Below are 14,692 nucleotides of genomic sequence, written 5' to 3'. Positions count from 1 at the left end.
TGTTGACCTGCTAAAAATACATCCATGACTGTCCCCCTCAAAAGCTGTCTAATATAATTAAAAACTGTAGAACAAGCATCAGCTTTATTGTTATTGGGTGTGCAAATATTTGCTCAGTGCTCATCCAGCAAGTATCTCTAGTTCATGAATACATACACTTCACCGCATCACCACAGCCCTAACTACCTTTCCTTGGCTTATCAAAAGGGTATGTGCCTTCAAAGAAGATATTTTCATGTAGGAAACCACTCACCTTGACTGTTTTAAGTACCTCATGGACAAACTTACAAAAGAAGGAGCCGTAGGTTCACTGTGAGGTGAGAGAGATCTGTTAAGGAAATCCTGATCTTTTAAAAATAACGGTTACTTGACCAGAATTCAAATGTACTCACATCAGAGTTGTATCAAAGACCATCTCTCATTACACTCACACAGGTTTTAGAATGCTTCTGTCACAGATGAACTTGACCTTTACAACTTAACACAATGGCATACCATCATCAGACTCTTTACATGAACATACGTTCCTTGTAAGGCCAGGTGGACATAGTGCCCTGAACCATCGGTTGTCATAGTATGGATGTTGAATCTAATGACACCTATGGAATCTCCCTAGTCCTAGGGTCTAGACCACACATTATTACAAACTTGTTTATGTAAGAAGTGTAAGAGACCCTCATACATCTGAAGTATTCTGAATATAAGCCCCCTCCTAAACCCTATCGACTTCCCACTACTTTAAATGAGAAATTCAATCGAGATCCCATTGCATCCTATTATAGAGGCTCAAACCATGTCCTGATTTGCGATTTAATCAACTTTCACTTACATGAACAGCAATCCTTCATAGGATTATACTTTTTTGCATTTCAGTATGTAAATTTAGTTTTTCATTTGTTTACTGTCTTAAACAGTTCATCTTTCCATGTATTGACATTGGCATCCCTTGATGGTTTTTATCCAACCTCTCTGTAGAGCACTCTAATGCCTGCTGGCACCTGGTATGTGCTAACCAAAAACCACTAAATGTACTCATGATTTGCTTGCCATGGTGTTCACCAGCATCTATTTAGAATGTATCTATTTATCATCAGGAAAACATATCTGTAGTCCAGAACATTGTGTATAAGTGGTATTTTCAGGACCATTACAATTTAAGCACAGCTTTTATCACAAATAACACCTCAATTCCACAGCTCTTGGCTTCCTAACTAACAAGGTCTATATAAATTACTTTTCTGTTATAGGGTGCTTACAATTATTTTGAATGATAGATGAATGTACTTTGTTCAGGCAAACTTAAAAATATTTTGAGTGCTAGATGAATGCACATTGCCAAATTTGTTTGTGAAAAAATATGCAATTTCGTAATCTTCAAACTAATCTGTGCTCAACCTTCTAGTAGCTTGGCACAAAGCAGTCAGGCTTAACAAAGCGGCAATATGTAAAGTGGTTATGCGGCACTTCAAACAGTAATAAAGTGAAAACACAACACAAGAAATATCCCACATCAATTTAGACAAATAGAGCACATTTTAACCCACTCTGTGCGTCAGAAGGCCGGGAGCTCTCTGACACCACGGTGGACGGGTGCGTCGGATGGATCCTGGTTATCTCGGTAACCACCCACGGGGGAAGCACAGGCACTCCCCTCCAGGGCAGCCCTTGATGATGCTCCTACCCAGGATGGCAGCGGAAGTGCTTTGGCTGCCTCCTGACCCCGCTCCACAACATCTAATGACATCAGGACGCACCACACGCTGATGTTATTAGAGTTTGCTGGAGGCGCTGGAAGCCATTTGTTTCTAGCGTGTTGAAGAAGAAATGTACATTTCTCCACAGGGGGTTGGTCTGTCACAAAGAGGCATCTGGGGAAAGGAAAGAATTTGCATTTCCTCTGATGTCTCTTTGGAGCATTCCTGCAGCACGATCGCACATGGGGCGGCAATCGTGCAGCAGGAATGCCCACTAGACACCAGGGATTTTTCATTTTCTGCAAAGCTGAGAGTGGCATTTTGGGGAAAGGTTGCTTCCCTTTGCCGAAAAAGTATTTCAACTATTTCTGCCCTCTTGAGGGCAGATCGGCTTATATTTTTTTAGTCCCTTCTACCCCACAAGGCCACCAGGGACTATGTTTTTTTTTAAGTTGGGGAGCAGCCGCTTGGTAAAGGGGGGCAGAAGCAACTAGACACCAGGGATGTTAGTGTCACTAAGATGTTGTTGGGGGAGTGGCCCCTTGGGCATGGGTCGCTCCCCTTTAGGGGGTGATTATTTTGGCCGGTTATGGCCCCCTTGGGGGCTGATTGGCCTTATGCTTCTAGACCTATCTGCTCCCGAGGGGAACACAAGCCACTGGACACCACAGATTTTATTGGGCAACATTTTTGTTGTGGGGAGCAGCCCCTTGGGTAAGGGTAGCTCCCCTTTAGGGGTGATTATTTTGCCTGTTTCTTCCGCCCTTGGGGGCAGATCGACCTTGTGCTTATAGGCCCACCTGGCCCAAAAGGGGGCAGATGCCACTAGACACCTGTGATGTTGCTTTGAATAGGTTGTTGTTGGGGAGCGGTCCCTTGAGCAAGGGTTGCTGACCTTTAGGGTGTGAATATTTTGGCCGTTCAGATCAGCCTTATGCTTTTAGACCCATCTGCCTCCAAGAGGGGCAGAAGCCATTGGACACCAGGAATTTTATATTTGGGCAATATTTTTGTTGTGGGAAGCGGCCCCTTGGGCAATGATCGCTCCCCCGTAGGGGGAAATTGTTTTCGCCTTTTCTGCCCCCCAGGGGCCGGGTCATCATTATGCTTTTAGGCCTACCTCCTGGGCGCAGATCGGCATTATGCCTTTAGGCCCATATGCTTCCAAGGGATGCAGAAGCCACTGGACACCAGGGATTGTATTTTTGGGCAATATTGTTGAGTGGGAAGCGACTCCTTGGGCAAGGGTCGCTCCCCTTTTGGGAGTGAATGTTTTGGCCATATTTTTAGGGCCATCTGCCCATCTGCTTGGCTGGTGAATCGTGTGTGGAGTGTTGTATTATTTGTATATGTGATTGTAATGTTTTATTTCTCCTTTTTATTCTAGTGCAAAGCTTTTGATTCCATTGATGTGAATCCTGTTTGCAATTTCAGCAGAGGTTGATCTGCAGTTTGAGTAGTTGCATGAGTTTAGTAAGAAAACCCTTTTTGTCATGTTTACTCCAAATTGAGTGTCATTGTCATGCATGAATACATTGTTTGTAAGTGGTATCATAATAGCAGCATATTTAGCTCATGTTTTGAGTTTGAAATTCTCTTTGGATTTGTGCACAATGGGTATTGTGTTGTCTTATGTGTAATTTTATTTGGTTTTCTTTTTTAGTGGGATATCGTTGGTCCTTGCCGTGTCTGTGCAGAGTAGGTGGTGGTGAGTCTAGCAGCCTCTGGCAAGTGAATCATATCAGTCTTTGAGATAAAGCCAAATTTTGTTTATTACTTATTTTACAAAGTGTTTGTTGTTGTGGACTTTGTCAAGTTATCTTTATTAGTAAGGATTATGGCTAGACGCAGAATTACCACTAAGCTGGGTGTTGGTATGCTTTTCAAATCCTTCCTTTGACCATGATTATGATACTGACAGTGCATCTGAGGCAGAGGAGGAAGTGCAAGTTTCTGGCGGTGAATTTTCTGTCCAAAAGTGTTAGAATCTGGGTTCTCTGGTCGGCACAGGTAGGTACTTGTGACAAGCAGGGAACCTTTCCTCTAGTCAGGGTAAGGGGTTACACTCCTAAAATAACCCCTGCTCACCCTCTAGGTAGCTTGGCACGAGCAGACAAGGCTTATCTCAGAGCACTGTAGGTTAAGCATTTGGGAACACATACAGTAACCAAGTGACAACACTACAGATGGACACCACACAGGTTTTTATATTAAAAATAAGGATTCTTTATATAGAGTTACCACAAGACCATTAAACGACAAAAATACACAATACTGTTACTTTAGATGGTAGAAGTTTGCTTAGTTCTCTTTAGTTCTTAAATGCGACACTTTAAGTCAATGTACCTTAGATGCGACACGCAGGGCAACGAAAGTGTTGCAACGATGCAGATACGATGAAGTTTTTGGTGCAAAGAAATAAAGACGTGAAGATCTTCCAGGTGCGTTACGCTTCTCCGATGTTGTGAGAAGACTCGACTCGATGCGTCAGCTACAGCGGCGTCACCCCTTTACGCGATGCGACGACAGCGGCCTTGGCAGCGGCACTCTTCTCCGACGTTTGTGAGACGCTTCCGCTCGATGCGATGCTGCAGCGGCGTCACCCCTTTACGCGATGCGACGACAGCAGCTCCGACGGCGGCACGCTTCTACGTGGATGCGAGGCGCTTTTCTTGATGCGGTGCAATGCGTCAGCTACGACGGCTGCGATGGCGACACGCTTCTTCGGCGTTGCGAGACACTTCTAGAATGATGCGAGACGCTTCTGCTCGATGCGATGCTGCAGCGGCGACACCCTTTGCGAGATGTGACGACAACAGCACCAACGGCGGCACGCTTCTCCTTCTTGAGTCGCGCTTCCAGCTCCTTGCGACATGCAGTCCCTCAGAAGGCCCAGCAACAGGCACTTCCAAAGAACTCTGGGGAGCTGGGGGGTGAAGTCCACTGGTCCTGGGACTTTGTTCAGGGGGCAAGCTCAGCACAAGCCCTTGGAGATCTTTTAAGCACAAGTTGAAATAAAGTCTCGGTAGTGTTTTCTCCTCTCCTTTCAGCAGCAAGGCAACCACTGCAGGCCAATTCCCCAGGTCAGGGACAGTACTCCTCCTTACAGCTTTCCCAGTTCCTTCTCCTCAGGCAGAGGTTCTTCTTGTCAAGCAGGATCTAATTTCTTGGGAGCAGGGTCCCAATACTTATACCCCTAATTCCTTTGTTCCTCTGGGGTAGAGGGGCCTTTGCCCAGTCCAAACCAGTTCTTGAGCACTTTGTTGACATGACTCTGCCTTTCTATTCAGGGTGCAGGGCAGAGACGTCAGCCGCTCCACAGGAGGTGGAGCCAGCATTGTGGTGGCAGAGCACAGCCCTATTCAGAGTCCAGGTGCACTCCTCCCACCCATCTGGATGTCAATCTCTCTATTCACCACCAGGCTGCCTAGCCCTGCCCCTCTGGGTTTTCCCAGCCCTGTCACTCACACAAACCAGACTCATCATAGCAGAGGCGGGCTGAAATGGTTAGGCAAGCAATACCAACTTTCTAAAAGTGGTATTTGCAAACACAGAATATTAAAATAAACTGTACTAAACGATGTATTTTATTATTCTGAGTTCAGGCATACTAAACTCGATTTTCTACCATGTTCCCTGGGTCTGTTAGGATCAGAGGATGTAACAATTCTAACAGCCCATTCTGGCCTATGGCGAACAGGTAGCCTTACAATAGTAAAAAACGAAAATGGCTGTAATTCACTATTAGGACATGCCACACACATCAGGGCTTGTCCTACCTTATGCTTACAATGCACCCTGCCCTTGGGCCTACCATAGGGGTGACTAATATGAAGTTAAGGGAAGGTTTCGGGACTGGCAAGTGGGTGCTCTTGCCCAGTCAGCATGACAGTACCAGACTGCACGCAGGTTCTGCAATGGCAGACCTTAGACACATTTTACTAGGCCGCTTCTGTGGGTGGCACAACCAGTGCTACAAGCCCACCAGCAGCATTTGTATTTACAAGCCCTGGGCACTCCTGGTGCACTTTACTGGGGTCTGATAGTAAACCAAATAAGCCAATCATGGAATCCAACCAACATATACATTTTACATAGGGAGAGCATATGCACTTTAGCACTGAACTGCAGTGGTAAAGTGCCCAGAGTCATAAAACAGCCAACAACAGGTCAGAAAAAAATGCAGGAGGAAGGCAAAACGTTTAGGGATGACCCTGCAAAAAGGGCCAAGTCCAACAAAGAGGAATCCTCTGAAGATGAAGCTACTCTCAGTGTAATTGAAGTGCCTGTTTGAGAGGAGGACACTGATGTGCTGATAGTGCAGCAAGAGGCATCTGTATTGCACTCTGGGGCTGGAAGGCTTTCCATTGGATTTGCTGGACTCTGGGTTGACTCTAACATGGTGCAATTGGTATTGCCCACCTTTAGTGGTGTTCCAGCGTGTAGAGTGAAGTGTGAAACCTTTTTGCCTGTACATTTTTTTCAGTTATTTATGGACATTGCTTTTTTGGCTTGGATTGTTTAGCAGACTAATTTGTATGCTGAACAGTATTTTGAGGGACAACAGTGCCAGACTTAGTCCCGGTCTAGGCCTACTTGGTGGACTCCCACAATCCTGGATGAGATGAAGAAAGTTTTCGTTTTAACTTTTTTGATCGGCTTGATAAGGAATCCGTCCCTGTCTTCATATTGGTGTACCAGTCCCTTAGTTCCAACGCTTCATTCGTCTCTCTTGCAACCAACACACCGGACTTATCCCGGCATTTGCTTCCCCGGATAATTTAACCGAAACCTGTTGCCCGATACTTGGATTAATTTCCAGTTGAGAGCCGCTGTTTTTAGAGATTTAACCACAGCAAGGACTTTAACCACAGCACGTACTTACAGCCTTTCTCTCCATTGAGTCATTCTAATCACGTCCAGATGCCGCCTCCTCGCTGAGACTGAACCAGCGTTTTTTCTCCTTCGTTGACATCAGAAGTACCTATTGATGCATATGTAACCTTAGTCCTGATGATGAACTCAAGTTAACGAGTTCGAAACGCCGTCGACTCCACAACGTTATTTGCGGCTGTGAAAAGGGTCATTCCCTAATCATGAAAATAATGTTAACATTTTCAATGTTTTGTAAATATTGTGCCTGACCCTCATTGTTCATTTATCCTGCGCCGCCTCACGTTGCTCCTGCACCTTTGTATCACTGCGCCGTTTTCACTCAACACTTCACTCCCAGTGTTCACATGGTTGTTATGGTTACTGTAATTTAGTTGTGTTTCTGTACTTCTATTTACAAATAACAACCTTTAATCTCTTCTTGGTCTTCCTTGTCCTGTTTGTTATGATTAATTTCAATTTCTAATGGTCTTTTTTACATGATTGACCGGTTGAGACATTGTTTTTCTGTTACGATATTTGCTCGGTCTCAACTGGGTTAACGGGTTTACTCCTGATTTGTTTCTCTTAATTCCAACAGCATTATTTCCTGCACGTATGAGTTGTGATTGGTATTTGCTTTTGCTTCGGATGCTGCATTTAATTGATAATGCTTCCATTTTGCCATGAGTTCACCCTGATTGTGGCTGTGTTTTTTAAGATTCGGCCTGTTTTTGGGTTGATGGGTCTTTGGGCCTGTTCAAGGGCTGTTTGGTTTGGGCCTGTTCAAGGCCCTTTTGGTTTTTAGACAGTACATTCCTAGCAAGAGGGCACATTATGGAATTAAGATGCATATGCTGTTTGAGAGTAGCACAGGATATGTCTATAATTTCCGGTAGAACATTGGTAGTGATTCCACTTTTGACCCCCCTGGTTGTCTGCCTACTTTTGGAGTTAGCGAGAAAATTGTGTGTGAACTTGTTAGAGGACTTTTTAACAAAGTTCAGCATTTGTTCTTAGATAACTTCTACACTGGTGTGCAATTGTTTAGGGAATTGTTCAAAGTGGACACTGTTGCTTGTGGCACAATCCGCTCTAAACATAAAGGTTACCCAAAAGAGTTTGTTTGTAAAAAGCTTGAGAGGAGACAGTGCAGTGCCTTGCGTGGTGATGAACTGGTTGCTGTGAAATTTGCGGACAGAAGGGATGTCTACATGCTGACTACCATCCATGATGAAAGTACTTCACTGGTGACTGTTTGGGGTCAGGTTGCTGAAGTGCGCAAACCTGTGTGCATTTTAGACTCCAATAAGCACATGGGTGATATAGATAGAGTAGATCGAAGGTTGGAACCTTACACTGCTGTCCGTATAGCTTACATTTGGTATAAGAAGTTGGCTATCCATCTCTTCAACATAACAACTTTTAATGCTTTTGTTGTGTTCAAGGATTGTTCTCCAGAGTCAAGGAGGATTTTTGTTCAGTTTCAGGAGTCTGTGAGAGGCAGCCTTGTTATAGTGAAACAGGCAAGTGTTCCTAGATTTGGAGTGGTGGAGGATGTAGCTAGATTGAAAGATTGTCACTTTCCTGATTATATTCCTTCCATGTCCCCCTAAAAAACCAATCCCTGCAAGAGATGTAGAGTCTGTATGTGAAGAGGTATACAGAAGGAGAGTCGTATGCACTGCTCTGATTGTCCTTCTAATTCTGGACTGTGTGTGCCCACATGTTTTAGATTGTATCACACACAAAATAATTTTTGGGAGCAACCCTGAGTGGAAAAGTGAACCGCCTGGTCTCTATTGTTTTAGATGTTTTGTTCAGATTTACAGTTGGTATAAGTGTGATGTATTTAGTTTGTTTGTAGTTATAGTTTTATATCTACTTCCAATTGGTTTATTTTAATTTTTGTTAAAGAAAAATGTGATGGCGGTGTGTGGACTGGCTCTTGGCTAGCAGTTTTCATGGACCTCTGGCTTGGCTGGGGGTGTGCATGGACTAGGGCCTGGCTGATGGTGTGCGTGCACTGGTACTTTGCTTGCAGTTTACATGGACTGGCACTTGGCTGGCAGTGTGTGTGGACTGGTGCTTGGCTGGCGGTGTACATGTATTGGCATTTGGCTGGTGGTGTGCATTGACTGGCACTTGGCTGGCGATGTGCATGGACTGGCACTTGGCTGGTGGTGTGTGAGTAGTGACTTGTTGCTGGTCATCACACACAATGCTAGCCAAATGCCAATGCACACACTCCACTGACTGATAGCCGGTCTGATTGCTGTGTCAGTCATTCAGGCATATGAAAGTGATGGGCCTTTGAATTGCGCTGTCTGTTGATGTGAGTGTTTTAATGTGCTGGGCCCACAGCAGGCTGTGTGAATGGTCTTGTGTGTGTCACATGTAATAGGTGTGTGAATGGCCTGTAAAGAGGTTGGTGCCTTGTAGCGGCTTTACAGCTGATGATATGTGAGTCATTGGTTCAGGTTTTCCACCGTTCCATTATTAACAGTGCATTTCATTTTGTGTAATCTCTTGTTAATAAAAAAACATTTTGAACCTTTCCCCCACCCTTGTGTCAAATCCAACCATTATATGTATGTACTAGGGGAATAGATGGTTGTGAAATATGATTTGTCTTTTGTCTTTCTCTGCCAGGGTGTACATTGTATCTACAATTTCTGTTAATGTGAGTGTTGTAATGTGCTGGGCTGGTGGTGTGAATGGTCTTGTGTGTGTTACATATGAAAGGTGTGTGAATGGCCTGTAAATAGGTTGGTGCCTTGCCGCAGCTTTACAGATCACGAGCTGTGAGTCATTGGTTCAGGTTTTCCACCATTCAATTATTACCAGTGCATTTTATTTTTGTGAAATCTCATTATACAATATACATTTTGAACCTTTCACTCAGCCTCATACCAATACCAATCAGTATGTGTGTGTGCTTGAGGAATAGATGGATGGGCAGTAATTTTTGTCTTTTCTGTCTTTCTCTGCCAAGGTGTAGATTGTCTCTATGGAAAATCTACCAATTCTAGATATTTTAATAAATTAAAAACCTAGAGGCGTACTGGGTGGTGTACCTCTCATCGATCCTAACAAGTTTTCTTACCCACAATGCCATGCAAACCTCAAAATGTTACTATAGTCACACATTTTTCTTGCATTGCTGTGCTGAATTTTTCAAGAACCAGTAAAACCAAAATGTTCCTACCCCCCAGCGTTTCCCCAGGTCTCTGAATAAAATGGTACATCACTTGTGTGGGTGGGCCAAGTACCCACACAGGGAAGGCCCAAAATTTATTTTGGCGACATCAAAATTATCTATCAAAAAACAACCTGGTTTTGCAAGGGGGTCACCTGCGTTTTTGGTCCCGGGTTCGATGTCCATTTTAGGGAAACCTACCAAACCCACAGCACAAAACTAGACACCTGGGGGAGTCTAGGGAGGTATGGTTTGCATAGATCCTCCACTGTTGTCCTGCACAGAATTCCCTAAATAACTAAACTTTTGCTAAATAAATCACATTTTTCTCACATTTCTGTGTGAGAAAGTTGAAGGAATCCTCAAATTTAGCTTAAACAATCTTCGTGGGAAAGTTATGGGATTGGCAGCCATCTAGAAAACCTACCAAACCAAGACATTTCTGAAAACTAGACACCCGGGGCAGTCCAGGGAGGTATGGCTTGCATGAATCCCACAATGTTTTCATACCCCGAATCCCCTGCAAACCTCAAATTGAGCTTGAATATCACATTTTACTCACATTTCTGTTTGGAATCACCCAGTGTTCTCCTCGGTCTCCAGAGTAAAATGATAACTCACCTGTGTGGGTGGGCCAAGGGCCTGTGACCGGAAAGGGCCAAAAACATATTGATTGAGTAGATGGCACAGAGAGCTCTAAGTGCTATATTTTTTATATGCGTTTTCAGGTTGCCTCCACATTGGACAACCACATAAGTGAGGTATCATTTTTATCATGTCAAAAAGAAGTCATTTTGAAAAAATGTCCACTAATTCAGATGCTAGTATGAGTACCCACAAATTCGGAGATGTGAAAATAACCATTACTTCTAAACTCCATATTTCGTTCCCATTTCACAAATACATAGTGTTAGAAATAAGGGTCTCTAGTTGGCATAGGTAGGTACCTTTGTCCAAATAGGGACGCTTGCTTCTAATCAGGGTAAGGGGGATACACACTTTAGATAACCCCTGCTCACCCCCTGGGTAGCTTGGCACAAGCAGACAGACTTATCCCAAAGGCAATGTGTAAAGTATTTGTTCTCAAAGCACACAGTAATACAGTGATAACACCACAAATGGACACCTCACCAGGTTAGAAAAATAAAGTATCTTTATCTAAACTGAGCAAGACCAAAATGACAAAAATCTAACTTACATGTAATAAGAATATGACTTTAAAAAGGTTTCAAACAACTTGGTCCATAGAAAACTATGGATGCCTGATTTCTCACAAAGTACCTGTTGATGCCTCAAAATTCACAAGAAAAAAATGGGGGGAGGTAGAGGTTAAGGTTAGGTTCACCCTCCTTACTGAATGCAGTTCCACAACATCCAGAATACCAGAGTTAAAAACCTAACCATAGGAAGAACAGGGATTCCACTGAACATGTGTGAAAAACCCTCTTTCCAGAAAGAGAAAATCTTTTCTAGAAACCCCTCACCCACCAGAGTTACCCCTAGGTGGCATGCTTCATCATTGGGGTTCTCTCAGATTGAAGCGTGCTGTGACTTGCGAACTGCATAAGAGCACTTAGTTTTTGGAAAATATGTGTGGTGCAGTGATGTGGAGTGGGAAAAATAGGTTACAAATACCTAGCTAGTGAGCGAATATTTTATTCCTGCTCCTAGTCGGTATGCTTTAAAACCAGGGGTTGATACTAGGGAAAGACCTAACTGTAATGAGTATGGTGTCACTAGTATTGTGTCGACAAGTTTCGAGTTTCCCCCTAAAGCTCTTCTTCAGGACCACATGAGGGCCAGCCCCATGTGTACCTCTTCTAAAGAATCCTGTGATTAGGAAACAATGGGGTGCACACCTAATGTGTGTTCACCAGATATTTAATACATACGGTTGTACACTGACACGCTGTATTTTTGTTTAGGCAGAAATATGCCTCATGATCTGCAGGGGTAGAGGGGCTTGTAGGCACGCCTTTGTCAAAGCACTCCTCTCGTAAAATGACCTGATGGCACCCCTAGAGACCGCATCTTGAGAGAAGGATGCTGTCTCCAGGGGTGCTATCAGGTCTCCAGGGGTGCCATCAGATGTGCTATTAAATTCTGAGTTCAATGAGCCTAAACTTTATTTCTCTATCTTGTCCCAATGGGAAGTTATACTTGTACGATGTTACAAAGCATTTCCCTTTATATCCTATGGGGCAAGAAAGCCTTTCAATAGTTTAAAACTAAATTGGCAGTATTTCACTATCAGGTCATGTCACACACACCAGTACATGTCCTACCTTTCACATACACTTCACCCTACCCAGGGGGTACCTTGGGCTTACCTTACATGTGAGAAAAGGGAAGGTTAGGGCCTGGCAAGTGGGTGCACTTCGACATGGCAGTTAACAACTGCTCACATACACTGCAGTGGCAGGTCTGAGATACATTTTCAGGGCTTCTTATGTGGGTAGCACAATCAGTACTGCAGGCCCACTAGTAACATTTGTTTTACAGACCCTGGTACACTTCAGTGCACTTTACTAGGGTCTTACCAGTAACACAAGTATGCCAATCAGGGAGAACCAATTGTAACAATGATTTACACATATACAAAGCATCTAAGCCAGCAAAAACCAAATCTAGCACAGCATCAAAAATACAGGAGGTAGAGGCAAAATGTCAGGGGAAACCATGTCAAAGATGCCAAGTCTAACGCATTTTTTTCGTGATACCTATTATTTACTCTTTATATTTCACCAAATGAATTGTGGCATACCGTGTACACAATAAAAAAAAACATTAAAGGCATAGCTCAGTTATTGGCTCTGGGTACATCGGGTTCTTGGAGACCTACAAGTCCTCTATATCCCTGCAAGAGTCCAGCGGATGTAAAGGTATATTTCTTTAAAATATCTGCCATACTTCAGAGAAGTTACAGGTAAAAATGTAGGCACAAATGGCTGTTTTTAAACTCTGTTTCAATATTTGTTTATTTCAACTCTTACTGTCTATATGAAAACCTTAACTGATCAACACAAATGACATCTTGCTGAATTCAGAATCTAATCAGTAGAATTGCAGATAAGCAATTTGAAATATTTCTGTGAATATCGAGCAAAAAAGCACAAAGCTTCAACTGTGGATATCTGGTCACACTAGACTAGGACAAAGTTACAAGTTCAGGCCAACGTGATGGATCACAGGATGGCTATAGGGACCCAGTTAGGCCCACTGAACAAGAATACCTTAAATCTTGGTTGCGAAGGGCTGTGGAGTCCCGTGTTGTGCAGTAGAAGCGATGGAAGGTCATGGCTGGAGATACATCTCACATCATTAGTTCCGAGAATCTGCAAGGCTATGATGTAAAGTCCTGCATCATCATGGAGGAGGCCATCAATGCAGTCCAGTAGACAGTAGAGTGGCAGTCCTTTCAGCAACACAGGCTTCCTTCTTCCTTGAAACGTCTTCCACAGGTCTATAATGATATAGAGTAGTTGGTATCTGAGTGAAGTAATCTAATAGTAATCCCAAGGGCCACACTTACCAGTGGCCCGCAATATCAAGTCAATAATAAGCAGTTGGCAACGTAGAAGGTTCAAGCGTTTATTGGCCACAACAGAACTCTACATAGAGGAGCATCATCGAACCTCACCCAGCAGGTGTGCCGAAGAAGACTGCTGGCTCCTTGACAGAACAACACTTATATACATTACAGATTCAGCATACAAAGCATTGCAAGTGGAAAAGTACCAGTTAGTCCTAGAGCTCCTAAAATGAGCTCATACCATCTGCCCGTATAAGGTTACTATCTTGTTCAAAGAAGGTCGGCCGGGTGACTCCCTTTCGTCTCGGGCACAGAGGAATTTAGCTTAGTACTCCCTTCTGCAGATGTGACCCTGGGCCTCAGCCGTAAATACAATTCACCCTGTCTTTAGGCTGGTACAAGCTAAATCATACAGATAGTGTTCACAGAGAGTCACATGACCAAGGCCTAGTTAGTCGTGATCCAATATGGCTGAACTGTGGCTTTTCGGCCCTTTCTATCATGCGGGATACTATAAAGAATAAGCCATCTTATGAAGCAGTTCTATGTACATTGAGGGAGACACAACCCTAGATACGCTATGCTAAATATATATATTGGCCTGAATCCCACAGAACGGCCCTTTTTAGCATAATGTAGCTATTCATGGAGCTATTCTTCAAAAATTCCCTCGTCTATTTGCATTATGTCTCGTATCTCTTTCTGAACTAGTTGAGCATTTATCTTACCAGGGTTTACTTTAGGAGTAGGTAAGGCAAGGCGGACTTGGGTGGCACAATAGGAACAACAAGCGGGCCCACATTGGATGCAGATACAACAAGTAAAAAGGAAACCTCCTATTCCTAGAAGGCACATGAAGATCTTCCAACCCCAAGTGGTAAGGAGATCCCAAAACCAGCCTGAAACAGACCAGGTTCCGGTCTCCGTGTGAATCTCGGATGCCAACCGATGTAACTTCTGTATGGCCAAATGGACCTAGGGGGCGGAGTCAGGTATATATACACAGCAGGAGCTGCCAATCACTCTACGATCAATTAGAATGACGTCTAAAACAAGGCGGTTCTGAAGCGTCGCAAGTCGGGTCGCTTGAAGCTCGACTGTGATATTGGTCAGTATACCAGCAGTGGTATTTATTACTCCTTCTACTACTCGGGACAGTCTTCTAATTTCTTTACTGGTCACAATGGGTCCCCACATAGGCAGAACTCCCTTTATTATATCGACAAAATGTTGGGCAGGGGTTTCAGTCTGGTCAGTGGCATCTCCGTCAGTTTTTACTGAGTTTAAGCTTCGCCGGTTCAGTGAATGAGACCGGTGATAATCAGAAGGCGCTATATAAACGGGAGGATATAAGAAGGACAAGTAGCATTTACCTGACCATCCTCTCGGAAGCCA

General features: G+C 43.8%; 1 long non-coding RNA gene across 1 annotated transcript in view; it reads right to left on the bottom strand.

Moving 5' to 3' along the window:
- LOC146821755 (uncharacterized) overlaps window positions 1-13,033 on the bottom strand; it is a 304,786-nt gene extending 291,753 nt beyond the window's left edge. Inside the window, exon 1 of the long non-coding RNA XR_014962767.1 lies at window positions 12,999-13,033. This is a non-coding gene — a long non-coding RNA (uncharacterized LOC146821755). The remainder of the gene's footprint in view (window positions 1-12,998) is intronic.
- Window positions 13,034-14,692: the final 1,659 nt, after the last annotated feature.

Source organism: Triturus cristatus, chromosome 6 (assembly GCF_964204655.1).
Source record: "Triturus cristatus chromosome 6, aTriCri1.1, whole genome shotgun sequence".
Taxonomy (NCBI): Eukaryota; Metazoa; Chordata; class Amphibia; order Caudata; family Salamandridae; genus Triturus; species Triturus cristatus.
Note: the sequence above shows the minus strand (reverse complement) of the source record. Positions and strands in the feature narration are given on the sequence as shown.